This window comes from Hyperolius riggenbachi, chromosome 5 (genome assembly GCF_040937935.1).
Source record: "Hyperolius riggenbachi isolate aHypRig1 chromosome 5, aHypRig1.pri, whole genome shotgun sequence".
NCBI lineage: Eukaryota > Metazoa > Chordata > Amphibia > Anura > Hyperoliidae > Hyperolius > Hyperolius riggenbachi.
The window spans coordinates 338221403-338236247 of record NC_090650.1 but is presented as its reverse complement, the minus strand read 5'-3'; the positions used below and the strand labels follow the sequence as shown (position 1 = coordinate 338236247).

At 42.7% G+C, this 14845-nt stretch overlaps 1 protein-coding gene and 1 long non-coding RNA gene across 10 annotated transcripts in view; one reads left to right on the top strand and one right to left on the bottom strand.

The window, feature by feature from the left end:
• SNTG1 (syntrophin gamma 1) overlaps positions 1 to 14845 on the bottom strand; it is a 781246-nt gene that overhangs the window by 69152 nt on the left and 697249 nt on the right. The gene's annotated exons all lie outside the window — the stretch shown is intronic.
• Positions 1 to 14845, top strand: part of LOC137518917 (uncharacterized) — a 185390-nt gene that overhangs the window by 123657 nt on the left and 46888 nt on the right. The window lies entirely within an intron of this gene.

Genomic DNA, 14845 nt, shown 5'->3' with positions numbered 1-14845 from the left:
TTTTCACCAGTAAATGCACATAATAAGAGACAGCTTTTCACCAGTAAATTCACATAATAAGAGACAGCTTTTCACCAGTAAATGCACATAATAAGAGAGCTTTTCACCAGTAAATGCACATAATAAGAGAGAGCTTTTCACCAGTAAATGCACATAATGACAAACAGCCAGTTGTCCCCAGTATATGTAGCCAGGGATATATGTGCCCAGTATATGTAGCCAGGGATATATGTGCCCAGTATATGTAGCCAGGGGTATATGTGCCCAGTATATGTAGGCAGGGGTATATGTGCCCAGGATATGTCCCCAGTATATGTAGCCAGGGGTATATGTCCCCAGTATATGTAGCCAGGGGTATATGTGCCCAGTATATGTATTCAGGGGTATATGTCCCCAGTATATGTAGGCAGGGGTATATGTCCCCAGTATATGTAGGCTGGGGTATATGTCCCCAGTATATGTAGGCAGGGGTATATGTCCCCAGTATATGTAGGCAGGGGTATATGTCCCCAGTATATGTAGGCAGGGGTATATGTCCCCAGTATATGTAGGCAGGGGTATATGTGCCCAGGATATGTAGGCAGGGGTATATGTGCCCAGTATATGTAGGCAGGGGTATATGTCCCCAGTATATGTAGGCTGGGGTATATGTCCCCAGTATATGTAGGCAGGGGTATATGTCCCCAGTATATGTAGGCTGGGGTATATGTCCCCAGTATATGTAGGCAGGGGTATATGTCCCCAGTATATGTAGGCAGGGGTATATGTCCCCAGTATATGTAGGCAGGTGTATATGTCCCCGGTATATGTCTCCAGTATATGTAGCCAGGGGTATATGTCCCCAGTATATGTAGCCAGGGGTATATGTGCCCAGTATATGTATTCAGGGGTATATGTCCCCAGTATATGTAGGCAGGGGTATATGTCCCCAGTATATGTAGGCAGGGGTATATGTCCCCAGTATATGTAGGCAGGTGTATATGTCCCCAGTATATGTAGGCAGGTGTATATGTCCCCAGTATATGTAGGCAGGTGTATATGTCCCCGGTATATGTCCCCAGTATATGTAGCCAGAGGTATATGTCCCCAGTATATGTAGCCAGGGGTATATGTCCCCAGTATATGTAGGCAGGTGTATATGTCCACAGTATATGTAGGCAGGTGTATATGTCCCCGGTATATGTAGGCAGGTGTATATGTCCTCGGTATATGTAGTCAGGGGTATATGTCCCCAGTATATGTAGTCAGGGGTATATGTCCCCAGTATATGTAGTCAGGGGTATATGTAGCCAGGGATATGTGCCCAGTATATGTAGCCAGGTGCCCCCCCAGGAGGAGAGAGCGAGGGAAGGAGAGCGGCACTTCAGGGTGCTCTCGCTCTCTCCTCCGGAACGAAGTGCGGTGGCTGGCAGAGGGGCGGAACTTACCTTCCGTGTCTCTGTCCCATCTGGTTTCGTCGCCGGCGCGGGATGATTTGCCACTACTCTGGCCTGATCCAGACCAGAACAGCGGCTGCAGAGCCAGAACTTCCGGCCGGCACATGGAGCGACACGGAAGGTAAGTCCCGCCCACTGCCAAGTGCCGCCAGCCCGCCACAGTTAGTATCGGAGGGGAGAGTGAGGGAGGCAGAGCACCCTAAGGTGAGAGAAGGGGGGGAGATGGCCCCCTTCTCCGCCGCTGCCCACAGTTCTTCTCCCTCCACTGCGCTTCCCCTCCGAGAGCCGCGACACATACCCAAAGCTGCCGCGACACATGTATGTGTCACGGCACATGGGTTGGGAACCACTGGTCTAGAGGGTAAGACAGATACCTACTACCCACTGCGTCCTGGGTTCAAATCCCAGCTATGGAATATAAGCATGCTTTTCAAAAAGTACAAATCCTTAATCATGCTACTTTTTCTATTGAATTGATCATAATGGTAGTATGGTTTATGCTAGGCTAGCTTTAGCATGTAGTGTGGTTCATGGTCTAGAGGGTAAGACAGATACCTACTACACACTGCGTCCTGGGTTCAAATCCCAGCTATGGTATATAAGCTGTTTTGAAAATCTGCAATTCCCTACTTGATGATATAAGAGGATGGATGGATGGATGGATGGATGGATGAGAGAGAGAGAGAGAGAGATTTTTCCGACGGAATTCCGAATACGTCGGAATTCCGCGGAACAGCTCCGGAATACCGTCGGAATGAAACGGTAGTGGAATTTCGGTATGACGGTATGCGGAATTGTCTCGGAAACGGAAATGGGCTCTTCCGACCATGCCTGCTGAGCACCACTATAGCTGTGATTCCCATTACAGCCTATGGCAGCACCTGGTGCGCCTGATTTCCCTGTGCCATTTTGCGCACTTTTGTGCACAGGAACCCTTTCAAAAACATGAATGCTCAGCTGACCAATAAATGAACACTAATAATTTAAATAAATAATAGTACAATGTCCTCTATGTGTTCTAAATGCGCAACATCCCCGGGCTCAATCTTTCATATGATGGGAGTCATTCTGATTGTGTTAAGGGCAAGTATACCAAAGCTCCACTTTTTCCGGCTTTACATTTAGCCAGTAAAAATGTTAACAAGATATTGTATAGTAAATACTAAACATAGTAAGCAGTAGGTATCTTATGAGAAAGTATACATGTATTCATTGAATTCTTTTGCATAGCTTGTATAGCATACAGTTGTTAAAACCAGGTAAAAGCACATACTAATTAGCATATTGGATCTAAGCAGGACCATATGATCATATCTGGGTGCACTCCACCTGCTAATCTATTACTGGTACTGTATCCTTCTTCAGGCCCCTTTGTTTTCCATCTGCATGCCATTGCGTATGTTAAAGGGAACTCGAGGTGAGAGGGCTACATAGGCTGTCATACTTCTTTCCTTGTAAACAATGCCAGCTGCCTGGCAGCCCTGTTGCTCTTCTGGGATAAGCAATGTGAGTCAAAACCCTGGAACAAGCATATGGCTAATGCAGTAAAACCTAAGTCAGCTGTGTCAGAGTACCTGATCTGCTGCATGCTTGTTCAGGGTCTATGGCTAAAAGTATTAGAGACTAAGGATCAGGAGGACTGCCAGGCAACTGGCATTGTTTAAAACGAAATAGATATGGCAGCCTGCATATGACTCTCACCTCGGTTCCCTTTAAGTCAGCCATGTTAACAAGATAGTGTATACATCCTAGCACTCTTATTTGTAAGGAAGTAATGCATTCTATAAACACAGTATTGCCTTACTGAAATTCAATAGGTGAGCACAGAAGTGCTGCCGGGCAACTGTTATTGTATAAAAGGAAATAAATATGGCAACCTCCATATTCTTCTCACTTCAGTTGTCTTTTAATTTTTATGTATATTAGCAAGGCATAGGTCATGGGTCAGGAACCTTTTTGGCTGAGAGAGCCATAAACTCCACATATTTTAAAATGTAATTCCGTGAGAGCCATGCAATAGGTTTCAAACTGGGACAGTGCGCAAGCGCAGCATAGGGCTGTCCCTGTTGCCATGGTGGTGTGTATACAGTTGATCCACCGGGAGCGGAAGTGTCAGACACGTTTTCAGCTTCTCTTAGGTTTCAGCAACATCAGCAATTTCCCTGAGTGCCACACAAGAGAAATACTGAGTAAGGCTATGTTCACATTATAAACCGGCAGTGCTATTTCAAGCACTGAGCGTTTTATTGCGATTTTTATAATCGCCTTTCCCTGCGCTTTCTAAGCGCTTTTTGAAGCGCTTCTGCTGAGCTTTTTTTCACTTCCTGACGTCAGTCAGGAAGTGAATTCTTTCACCCGGAAATTAATAAATACAAGGGGCCATATGCAAATCACTTTTTCTCCTGTGCTTTCTCCTAGGTGATATTTTCACATCTTGTCATAAAATGCATTTTAAACCACCAGCAAGTAAGAAAAACTCAAAATAATTTTGATAGTACTTTTTTAATTGTAAAATGCTAAAAAGTTATTTTAAAGAGAAGATGAAAATTCTTTTCTAGGAGATAACTCAGGAGAAATTGCTTATGGGCCACTGTATTTATTCATATAAGCGCTCTGGAAATCGCTATACAAAGTGCCTTTTTAAAGCGGATAGGAGATGAAAAACTAACTATAACAAGTAACTTGTCTATATATCTTATCTAAAGTTTAGATGGTTTACACAGCAAATCTAGCTGCAAACAGTTTTAATAGAATATGATTATTTATTCCTGTGATACAATGACAGCTGCCATGTTGTTTGTAAACATTACACAGAGGCAGGCTTATCTGTATCTTGAGCCATCAGCCTAATCCCCTCTCCTCCTCCCCTCTGCCTCTGAAATCAATGGCAAGTAACACCTCCCCCTCCTCCTGCCCAGACTAAGCTCCCATGAGCCCTTGCTACTGCCAAGGCTCACTGAAAACCTGTGGGCGTGGCTTGTTTAGTTTATAGGGAATTAGAGTATTAAAACGAAAACAAAAAAGTATTTGGCTTGAGGAATGCCCTATAAACAATAGGAAAGGAACACAATTATGCAATGTGTAAAAGTTCACCTCGGATCCACTTTAAGCGCTTTGCAATTTCCCTATACCTTCCATTGAGCCAAAGCGCTAAAAAATTGGTACAGGCAGCGCTTTTCAAAGTGGATCAGAATCGAACCGCTCATATGTGAACACTCTCATAGAGAATCATTGCAGAAGCGCTTTTAGGGCGATTTCTAAAATCGCCAGCGCTTGAAAAAAAAATGTAAATGCTCATAGTGTGAATGAGCCCTAACAGCTTGTACAATTAGCTAGCTGACTTGAGGGGGTTGATTGACTTTGTAGGACAAGATCCCCACACTTTGGCCCAGTAGGCTGCCTGTCAAGAGACAGGCAGCCTATCGGGCCAATGAAACTGCGGGGATCTCATCCTACAAAGTCACTGTACCTGACAGGATCAAAGGTGGGATAATTGGAGCGGCCGTTAGTTTTGGGGGGAGCGCGAGTAAGTTAGTAGTGCATGCTACAGCAGTAGCGTGCCTACTTTGAAAATGTTATGTGCGCTGTCACACTTAGCGGCGCTGCTTGTGCTTAGCTTAGTGAATCAACCCCTAATTGTGAGCCAGATGTAGCCATCAAAAGAGCCACATCTGGCTCCCGAGCCATAGGTTCCTTATTCCTGGCATAGATTGTCTTTCTTCATTAATGATGATTCTTGTTTTATCTGTTCCATACTACAAGAGATTATTATTATTATTATTATTTATTGTATTTTTAAGGTGCCAACATATTACGCAGCGCTGCACAATAGATAAATGGGTTAACATACAGGTAGAACATACGGAAACTCACAACAAAACAAGATCATGCAAATGATTTGATAACAATACAGTGTCATAGGTCAAAATAGAGACTGTTCGAGTCTACAAGAGGGGTGGTTGTGAGAAAATTGCATAATCAAGCTGGAAACATTAGGGAGGAGGGCCCTGCCAGAGGCTTACAATCTAAAGGGTGGGGTGGAGACAATAGGTGCATCTTTTGAGAGGGGGTCTAACAGAACATATTATGGTGCTGGTGTAGGGGGTATGCGAGCGTGAAGAGGTGAGTCTTGAGAGCTTGTTTGAAGGTATTAAAGGTGGGGGCGAGTCTGACGGCTGGTGGGAGCGAGTTCCAGAGAGTAGGGGCAGCCCTGGTAAAGTCCTGCAATCGTGCATGTGACTGAGTTATGCGTGGTGCGACTAGGCGCAGGTCATTGGAGGATCGGAGGGGGCGGGCTGGTATGTGCCTGTGGACCAGATCAGAGATGTAGGTCGGGCAGGTCTTGTGCACTGATTTGTAGGCCAAGCACAGGATTTTGAAACTGATCCTAAAGCTGATGGGGAGCCAGTGTAGTGCTTTACAGAGCGGAGTTGTAGAGGCGCTGCGAGACGCTGCGAAAAGAATGTATCAGTCTGGCTGCCGCATTCATTACCAATTGAAGTGGGGCAGTATGGTTAGAGGGGAGGCCAGACAAAAGAGAATTGCAGTAGTCTAGGCGGGAGATGACAAGGGCGCGGATAAGGAGTTTAGTGGTGTCAGGGGACAGGTAGGAGCGGATCTTGGAGATGTTGCGGAGGTGGAAGTTGCAGGATCTGGCAATACCTTGGATGTGGGCTGTAAAGGAAAGTTCAGAGTCCAGACAGCGGGCTTGGAGGTAGGGTGGATAGTAGTATTTTCAATAGTGACGTAGTAATTGGAGGGGTGCAGCTGTGCGGGGTGGGAATATTAGAAGCTCAGTCTTGTCCAAATTAACCTTCAGGTTCAGGCAGCCATCCAGGAGGAAATGAATGTGAGGCAGGCAGAGACTTTGTCCATGGTAGAGGAGAAGAGATCTGGGGTGTGGAGATATATTTGGGTATCATTGACATACAGGTGGTAATTGAATCCCAAGAGATGCTTTCTTATCAATTGTATTTGTCTCACTGATGATATAATCTTGTGACTGTTATCACATGCTTTTCTAAATAAACAGTGTAATAAGTAAAAAAAAAACAGAAAAAAACACAAAATTCAAAGTAGTATATAAAGAACAGGTGAATAGGCTACATGTTCTTAAAATCACCACCCATTTCTGCTAAAAGGGATACCCACCCACCACCAGTAGAACAAAATATACTTCAAGGACCACTGTCGCGAAAAAAGTAGGCAGTTAAAATCTGACAGAACTGACAGGTTTTGGGCCTATTCATCTCCTCATGGAGGATTCTCATGGGGTTTCTTTGTTTTCAACAGTATTCCCTGAACAGAAGTTTAACTGCCCAAATAGTAAGATACCAGCCATCCTCCATACTCACTTGCACACCATTTTGTCAGTTAGACTTTGCAACTGCTGTTCAGGAAATGCTGTTGAAAACAAACCCAGAGAATCCCCTATGAGGAGATGGACTGGCCCAAAACCTGTCGATTCTGTCAGTTCGGATATTAACTGCCTTCTTTTTTTGCGATAGTGGTCCTTTAAAGAAACTAATTACATACCAGTAAACTGTGATATACTGCATTTCATGGAGCCAACCAAACAAGAGAAATGCAAAGCAACTGGTTACCCCAGGTATACAATACAATTGGTACCTTTGGGTACATTATGGACTACTGGTGTGGATGACACCGTTCTCCCCCATATGGATGATGTCTTTGGGAAGCACATTGTCTGCACATCATACACTGGGTCTTGTGTGACCTTGAACCACTGAATTAAGAAATAGGATATAAAAAGATACTACCAGCTTTCAGAGAGTGCTAACCTGCTTTCAACTAGCATCCAATATTGTATTCTCTGGTGGCACCATCCACTCTTATGGTCACATACCTGCTATTAATTATCCACTAGACCAATAGAAGTGTGGAGCACACTACATAACCTTTTCACTAACAAGGACACAGACATCAGTTACAGACTGGCAAGGCAATCATTATTACCTTTCTTCACTCAAGCCAAAACCAGAAAAGATGCTTCAACCATCGATGGCAGTATTTACAACAACAACAACATAACATTTGTAAAATGCTTTTCTCCTATAGGACGTAAAGCGCATCCATAGGAGTCAAAGGTCATTTACAGTATATACTGTAGAACTTATGTATTAAGAAGTACTTTACCAAATAGTTTGAACAGGCAGTTCACATTACTTTCTTCCTCTCAGTGGGGGGTCATAATCTAGTGTCCAGGGCCAGTTTAGAAGGGGAAGTCAATTAACCTGACAATATGTTTTTGTTTTTTTTTAGGAGGAGACTGCAATACACATGCTGAAATCAATGCAAATGTGGAGAACATACAAATTCTAAGGGCCTGAGCCCACTGACGCAGTTGTATCCGCTTTTCAGTTACACATCAATGTTAGAGATGCAGAATAGCGGACAGAAACTGATACAACTGCGTCAGTGGGCTCAGGCCCTAAGGAGATTGAGTCATGGTTGAATCTGTTATTCTGGCACTGCAAAGTAGGAATGTAATTTACTTAGTAGTAACCATCTTGTCCACATTGGGCTTGATTCACAAAGCGGTGCTAACCTACTTAGCACGTCTAAAGTCTTTAGACGCGCTAACCAGGGTGCTAAGTAGGTTAGCACCGGATTTCTTAATCAGATCGTGCGCTAACTTTGCGCGTGCAAAGTTTTACGCGTGCTAAATCCCATAGGCTTTAATGGGCACTTTGCGCGGAGCACCCTGCGCAGTACGCGTGTAAAAAGTTTTACACGCATAAAGTTTTGCGCGCATAAAGTTTTATGCGCGAAAAGCTTGTTTAGACGTGCTAAGGGGGTTTTCACAGGCGTGCTAACAGTTAGCACCGCTTTGTAAATCAAGCCCATTGGCTTCAAAAACAAAGCTGAGCTTAGCAGCTTGAAAGGAATTATCTTGATTGAGATAAGTGCACTGCTTTTGACCTCAGCCGGCAGAACTCCTTGTGCTGTAAATTCTTGGAATGCTTTGATGTCTCTCTGCTAGCAGAGGATATAGCAACTGAAAGCAGAAGTCCTCCGTTATTGTCTCACACTGTCCCCTCGTGACAAGTGGCCATAAATACACATTACAGCAGTACTAATTAGAAGCAGGGAAATGTAACAAATATTACAAAAAAATGTGCTAAAATAAATTGGCCTGGAGCACTTGCAAGCCTTTAAATAAATAAGCCTCTAAAGGGTTAACACCAAAGACAGAAAACTTTATTTGGATTAGTTAACATCACACTCGTCCTTCTGCATGGTTGGCTCCTGCAAGTTATGATGGCCGAGTCACACCTATCTGCATTTTTTTTCAGACCATCAGTGGTCTAATGATGATGAGGATGATGAGGAATCATCTTGTTAAGCCTGGAATAAACCTTCAGTTTTGATTGACGAACCACTGACCAATTTTACCATCTCCATGATGTAGGAGAGCTCACCTACATAATCTGTTCGTATTCAAAATTGGTTGACTCTCATACTACGTGGAGGTGGTAAAATTGGCCATTGAAGTGTGTATGAACCCTTAGAGTCTGTTGTGTGAAAATCTTCCTGAATGCATTTTTTGCAGCTGATTGCATTGCCATTCATTTAGTGATTTTCATGCTTACACACCAGAGTGCTTTGAAACATTGTCATCGAAGACAGCACATCCAAAAACATGCATGCAGTATGGTCCGGCATAGTGTAACCCAGCCAATATTTTGACAAGACTGGTGATCATGTTAACACTGCCACCCCAGGGAAGCTTTGGATAGCCCATTTTCAGTAGGTTTTCAGCTCGTCTGTTTCTTTGAATTTCCCATGGTGCTGTTTAATGCTCCGCAAGTTACAGGGAAGCCTTTATGTCAGCCTTGCAGCTTCACCTTTACTACAAATTTGGGAAAATTATATCTATTTTTGCTTGCTAAAAGTAAAATGGAGATTCCCCTTCACGATGTGCTTGATAAACTGTCCTGCCCACATGGTCCTCCAATGCAAGTCATTAATTGAGATGTTTTCCACATTTTCCCTCGTTTAGCTTCCACCATGCTTACCTGGTTTTCTCACATTAGGCAGGTGAAACTTGAAACAAATTTGAATATCAGGCAAAAGTCCATATATTTCAGTAATTCAAAAGGTGAAACGAATATATGAAATAGACTCATTACATGCAAAGTGAGATATTTCAAGCCTTTATTTGTTATAATTTTGATGATTATGGCTTACAGCTTATGATAACCCCAAAATCAAAATATCACACCATTCTAGTCTCAAAGTGTCAAACTCTGTTCAGCTAATTAATCAGAAACACCTGCAAATGGGTTCCTATTTCATAGATTAGTTTCATATTTTAAGTTGAATTACTGAAATAAGTGGACTTTTGCATTAAATTCAAATTTTTCGAGTTCCACCTGTATATCAAAAAATATTAAATTGACAGGATAGCTGGTCTATTTTGTTTCATTTTCTCATTATCTGCGTTTAAATACTTATGTCCTTACTGGATTCCAGAAGCCACACCTATGGGCTCCAATATGTTAAAAACAGGCATCCCGTCATTTAAAAAATATAAAAACTCTTAAAAACTATAACACATGTGGGCCAGCTTCCTTTAACTGGTACTGCTATTTAGGGAATCCACACATGATTGGCAACAACCACGCAGCAGCCAAAATAGGGAGTCCCTTTTTTTCTGTATCATCTTGCTTTACAGCATGTAGCATACAATCTACAAGCAATGTACACATTAAGTAGTCTCCTCAACCCAATTTAAAAACCATTCGGAAACCGATACAAAACCTTTTCCATTCTGTCAAATCATTCTGGTAGCCTCAAATAACATCGAGACTGCTTGAGTAAAAAAAAAAAAAAAGCCCTGAATCAGTTTCCTTATCTTTAAAGTATTCTTACCTCTATATTTTTATACAGAGGTGTAGCTTGATATCCGTTTATCTCCCTCTTTATTTGCTTTCAGACTTTCCTAGCCGTTTTGCAGATCAGTATCTGCGTTTGCTATAAAACCTTTGAATTTGTACTTCTAGGGCTGTAAAGAAAAGATGATCTTGATAAAGCGTGCTCTAAAATATGAATTGTTCAAATAAAAGGTTATCTGTAAAACCTATGATACTCCTATTGCCACACTGCTGTATTCAGCAAATCTTTTCTGCAATATATTTGTCTTAGCTTGACTTCGCTTTCCAGGAAATCTGCTAACAGCTGTGTATTTATGTGTTGAAGTCTAAGGTTTTCCTTTTTTTTTTCATCCCGTTCACAGAAATATTCACATGAGGATTAAGCTGCAAATGCTGTAATTAGAAGGGATTATGAATAAAAGGAGATTCAGAAATAATTTTATAGCATAATTTAGCTCATTAATAAAAGTCAGAACAATGGGAAATTAAAGGCAGTTTCAGAAACCCACCAAATATTTTTAAATTTATGCTGAAAATGTATTAGTTGTCAAACGACAAATTATTACTGTGCGTTAAATCCTTTAAGTGCACCTCCTGCTTCCTTCATGGAGATACATTAAGAACAAACACATAAAAGGTTTACGCTACATAGACAATTACTCACTACATACCTTAACAGTGCACTTTATTTTAATATCTGCACTTTGTGCCCAGGTGATAGAGATGGCCCGAACGGTTTGCCGGCGAACTTCCGGTGGTTCGCGTTCGCGGTGAACCGCGAACTTTTGCGGAAGTTCTGTTCGCCCCCATAATGCACCATTAGGGTTAACTTTGACCCTCTACATCACAGTCAGCAGGCACATTGTAGCCAATCAGGTTACACTCTCTCCTGGAGCCACTTCCCCCCTTATAAAAGGCAGGCAGCATCAGGCTTTGGACTCATGTGCCTGCAGTAAATAGAGAAGGGACAGCTGCTGTAGACTCTCTCATAGGGAAAGATTAGTTAGGCTCTTGTAGGCTTGTTAGCTTGCTCCTTCTTGCTGATTCTTATTGCTAAAATAGCACCCCACAACAGCTCTTTTGAGAGCTAATCTTATTCTTGTGGTATAGATTTCTTGTTGTGTTGCCCACTGACACTGTGTTATACAGCCCTATCTGTTGCAGCTGGACCTTGGTAATCGCTATACTGTGCCAGGCCCTGTCTAACTATCTATACTGGGACACCTACCTATGCCTAGCTAACTACTGGGGCACCCACCTACCTATACGGGAACACACACCTATGCCTAGCTAACAACTGGGACACCTACCTATACCTAGCTAACTACTGGGACACCTACCTATGCCTAACTACCATATGGGCTTGAAAACCGCTATTGCCTGCACTGTGGCCATGGTGCGCACCAGTACAGCACGGCCTTCACTAACAGCTGTTTGCGGTGTGTTACACAGTGAGTTTGGTGTGTCAGTGTGAAGCAGTACTCTAATTACACTCCCTGATTGATGTACACACATGCAAGATGTCTTAAAGAGAACCCGAGGTGTGTTTAAAGAATATTATCTGCATACAGAGGCTGGATCTGCCTATACAGCCCAGCCTCTGTTGCTATTTATGAAGGATTGCAGAGTGCAGGGGGACCTTAGGGGGGTTTGGGATAGCAACAGAGGCTGGGCTGTATAGGCAGATCCAGCCTCTGTATGCAGATAATATTCTTCAAACCCACCTCGGGTTCTCTTTAAAGCACTTTAGGCTTGCAATTTAGCATTCAATGTGATTTCTGCCCTTAAAACGCTGCTTTGCGTCCAATCCTGATTTTTTTCCCGGGACTTTTGGCATGTATCCCACTCCGCCATGCTCCCCTCCAGGTGTTAGACCCCCTTGAAACATCTTTTCCATCACTTTTGTGGCCAGCATAATTTTTTCTATTTTTCAAAGTTCGCCTCCCCATTGAAGTCTATTGCGGTTCGCGAAAGTTCGCGCGAACCGAACTTTTGCGGGAGGTTCAAAATCGGAGGTTCAGGCCATTTCTACCAGGTGAGTAATCTGTCTATAATGTAATGTAATCTGTCTGAATGCGACTAAAAAAAATCAGCTTCTGCTTTTGTAATATAAAGGTTTCATCCTTTCCTCCCATAAGACAATAGATGTTAAGAGGCACCCAGTTTTAGATAAAACAGAGTAAAAAAAAAAGAAAAAAAAAAGGAAAAACGTAAGGTGTGAAGTGGTTTTATGTGACGACAGTCACATAAGACAACAAGGTTTATTTAGCATTGCCTGTGCTAAATAAACCTTGTTTTCTTACTGGCGTCCATGAGGTAAGCCACCTCACCCCTTAAAATTTTACTGTTTTTAACTCCATTGTATCTAAACCTGGGTGCCTCTTTACTGCTATTATGTGCATATAGACAAAGACAAGACAAACAACATTTATATCGCGCTTTTCTCCTGGCGGACTCAAAGCGCCAGAGCAGCAGCCACTAGGACGCGCTCTATAGGCAGTAGCAGTGTTAGGGAGACTTGCCAAAGGTCTCCTACTGAATATGTGCTGGCTTACTGAACAGGCAGAGCCGGGATTCGAACCCTGGTCTCCTGTGTCAGAGGCAGAGCCCTTAACCATTACACCATCCAGCCACCACCCATCCCATAGAGGTTGGAGGGGACCCCCATGGTTTCACATGGTTACACCATTGTGACAACCAGTTTTTTTTTTAATCAAGGAGAGCGGCCGTATATAGTCCGTTCTGGACACCCCAAGGGGAGTTGGGTTCATGTCTCCACCTGCTTCAAGTGGTTGAGTGCACCCGCTGCAACCCACTATTGTAAGTAGCCCTTTTGTGACAATTATTCATATTCCATTTGCCTACTAGCATACCATGCTATCTGGGCTCCCACTGTCTCTATGTTTTTTTCTTTAGGTTGGCAAGACACCCCATCTTTCCACATTTCCTTCCATAAAGTAGGATGGAACCCACAACAAAAAATATGACACGTACACGTTTTGTGGGAGTATCAGGTTGTGGAAGGTATTGTGAATAAGCATTTGTGAGACTGAAGACTTGTCCATGCATTGGCATTACAGACTTTTTTTGGTAGCAGTTAGGGCCAGTTTCCACTAGGGTCCCGTGTCAGTTTCCAAATCAGACATTGCACCCGTGCTGTTGTGAAGCTGGCTATTGCACAGTCATGCGATTCAAAGGGCAAGCCTATTGTCTGAATAAGCAGCGTTTCCCCATCCGGCTTGCATGTGGGAAAATCAGCTTATTCAGATGTAATGGAAATAGGCCCTAAAGGCTGTACTGGATCAGCTTTACTGTCAGCCACCTTGTGCTCCTCCCTCATCTAATCTTCTGAAGAGGATCTTGAGTATCCCCCAATCCCCCATGCCTGGGACAATCCTCGCCACCAATGTTTGCAGGTTCACTTGTGTAAAGATCTCATAGCATGCTTCACATGACATAATGACTGTCGTCATAATCTAGAAAGTCAGGCCCATCCTGTTCAACAATGTGAAAGTGAAAGTCATGTAAGGTAGGGGGCAGGGCAGAACATATCACATGGGAATAAAATGAATGAATGTCAAGAGATTTACTGGGAAGGAGTGAACCCACTTAGGACTCTAGCAGCAAAGATGAGAGAGCAAAACCCCAACTACTAGTCAGTTATGTATTGTGCATTGTGCATAGTACCATAACTGTTACCAAAGTAATGTACGTATTACTAGTATACCGTGTGTTACCTTACTTGCATAGCATGTGGTACACTTGCAATATGCACAATACCTGGGTAAAGTGGGTTGTGCTAGCTGTTGTAGGTAACAGTTGCATTGTTGTGCAGTGGCTGCACATAGGAATATGAACATATTTACAAGAATATACCCCATTATGTCTAAGCTCAAGTTATCCATGAGGTGCCATCAACCATTTCTACAATTTTTCTTTTGGGTAATCATCTACAGTGTATGGTTAACCTCTCCAACCTCCTTTAAAGAAGGGCTACTGGCTTGCTCACTTCTACGCCTACAAATAATTTGCAACGCAAAGAAAAAGAGGTGTGGGACTTTACTTTCAATACAAATTTACCAGTTACCAAATATCATGCACACAGCTTGTAAAATTTGAGTGCAATAATATATTTTAACAGTTATATGCCACAATGGTTATATAAACAATTATGATAATATTATTAGACACAATAATTTAATGGTTTACGTTATTAGGTCTTGATGGTGGGGAGATAGTATTATAATTGAATGACTGTAAATCACAATGGTTATCTATACCGTTACAATGATATAGGCAGCCTCAACAGTTTAACGGTTTGAGGGAGGCTAATGTTAGGGATAGGTAGGGGCTAGGTTAGTTTTATGCATAAATGGTAAGAGGTTAGGGTTAGGCACAGGTGGTGGGAGGTTAGTGTTAGCCATTGTTGTAGGGAAGGTTACTGTGAGAATAGGATAAAATAAGGTGATTAGAGAATATCGGTAAAATTACAGATATTGTACCATCTGTAAT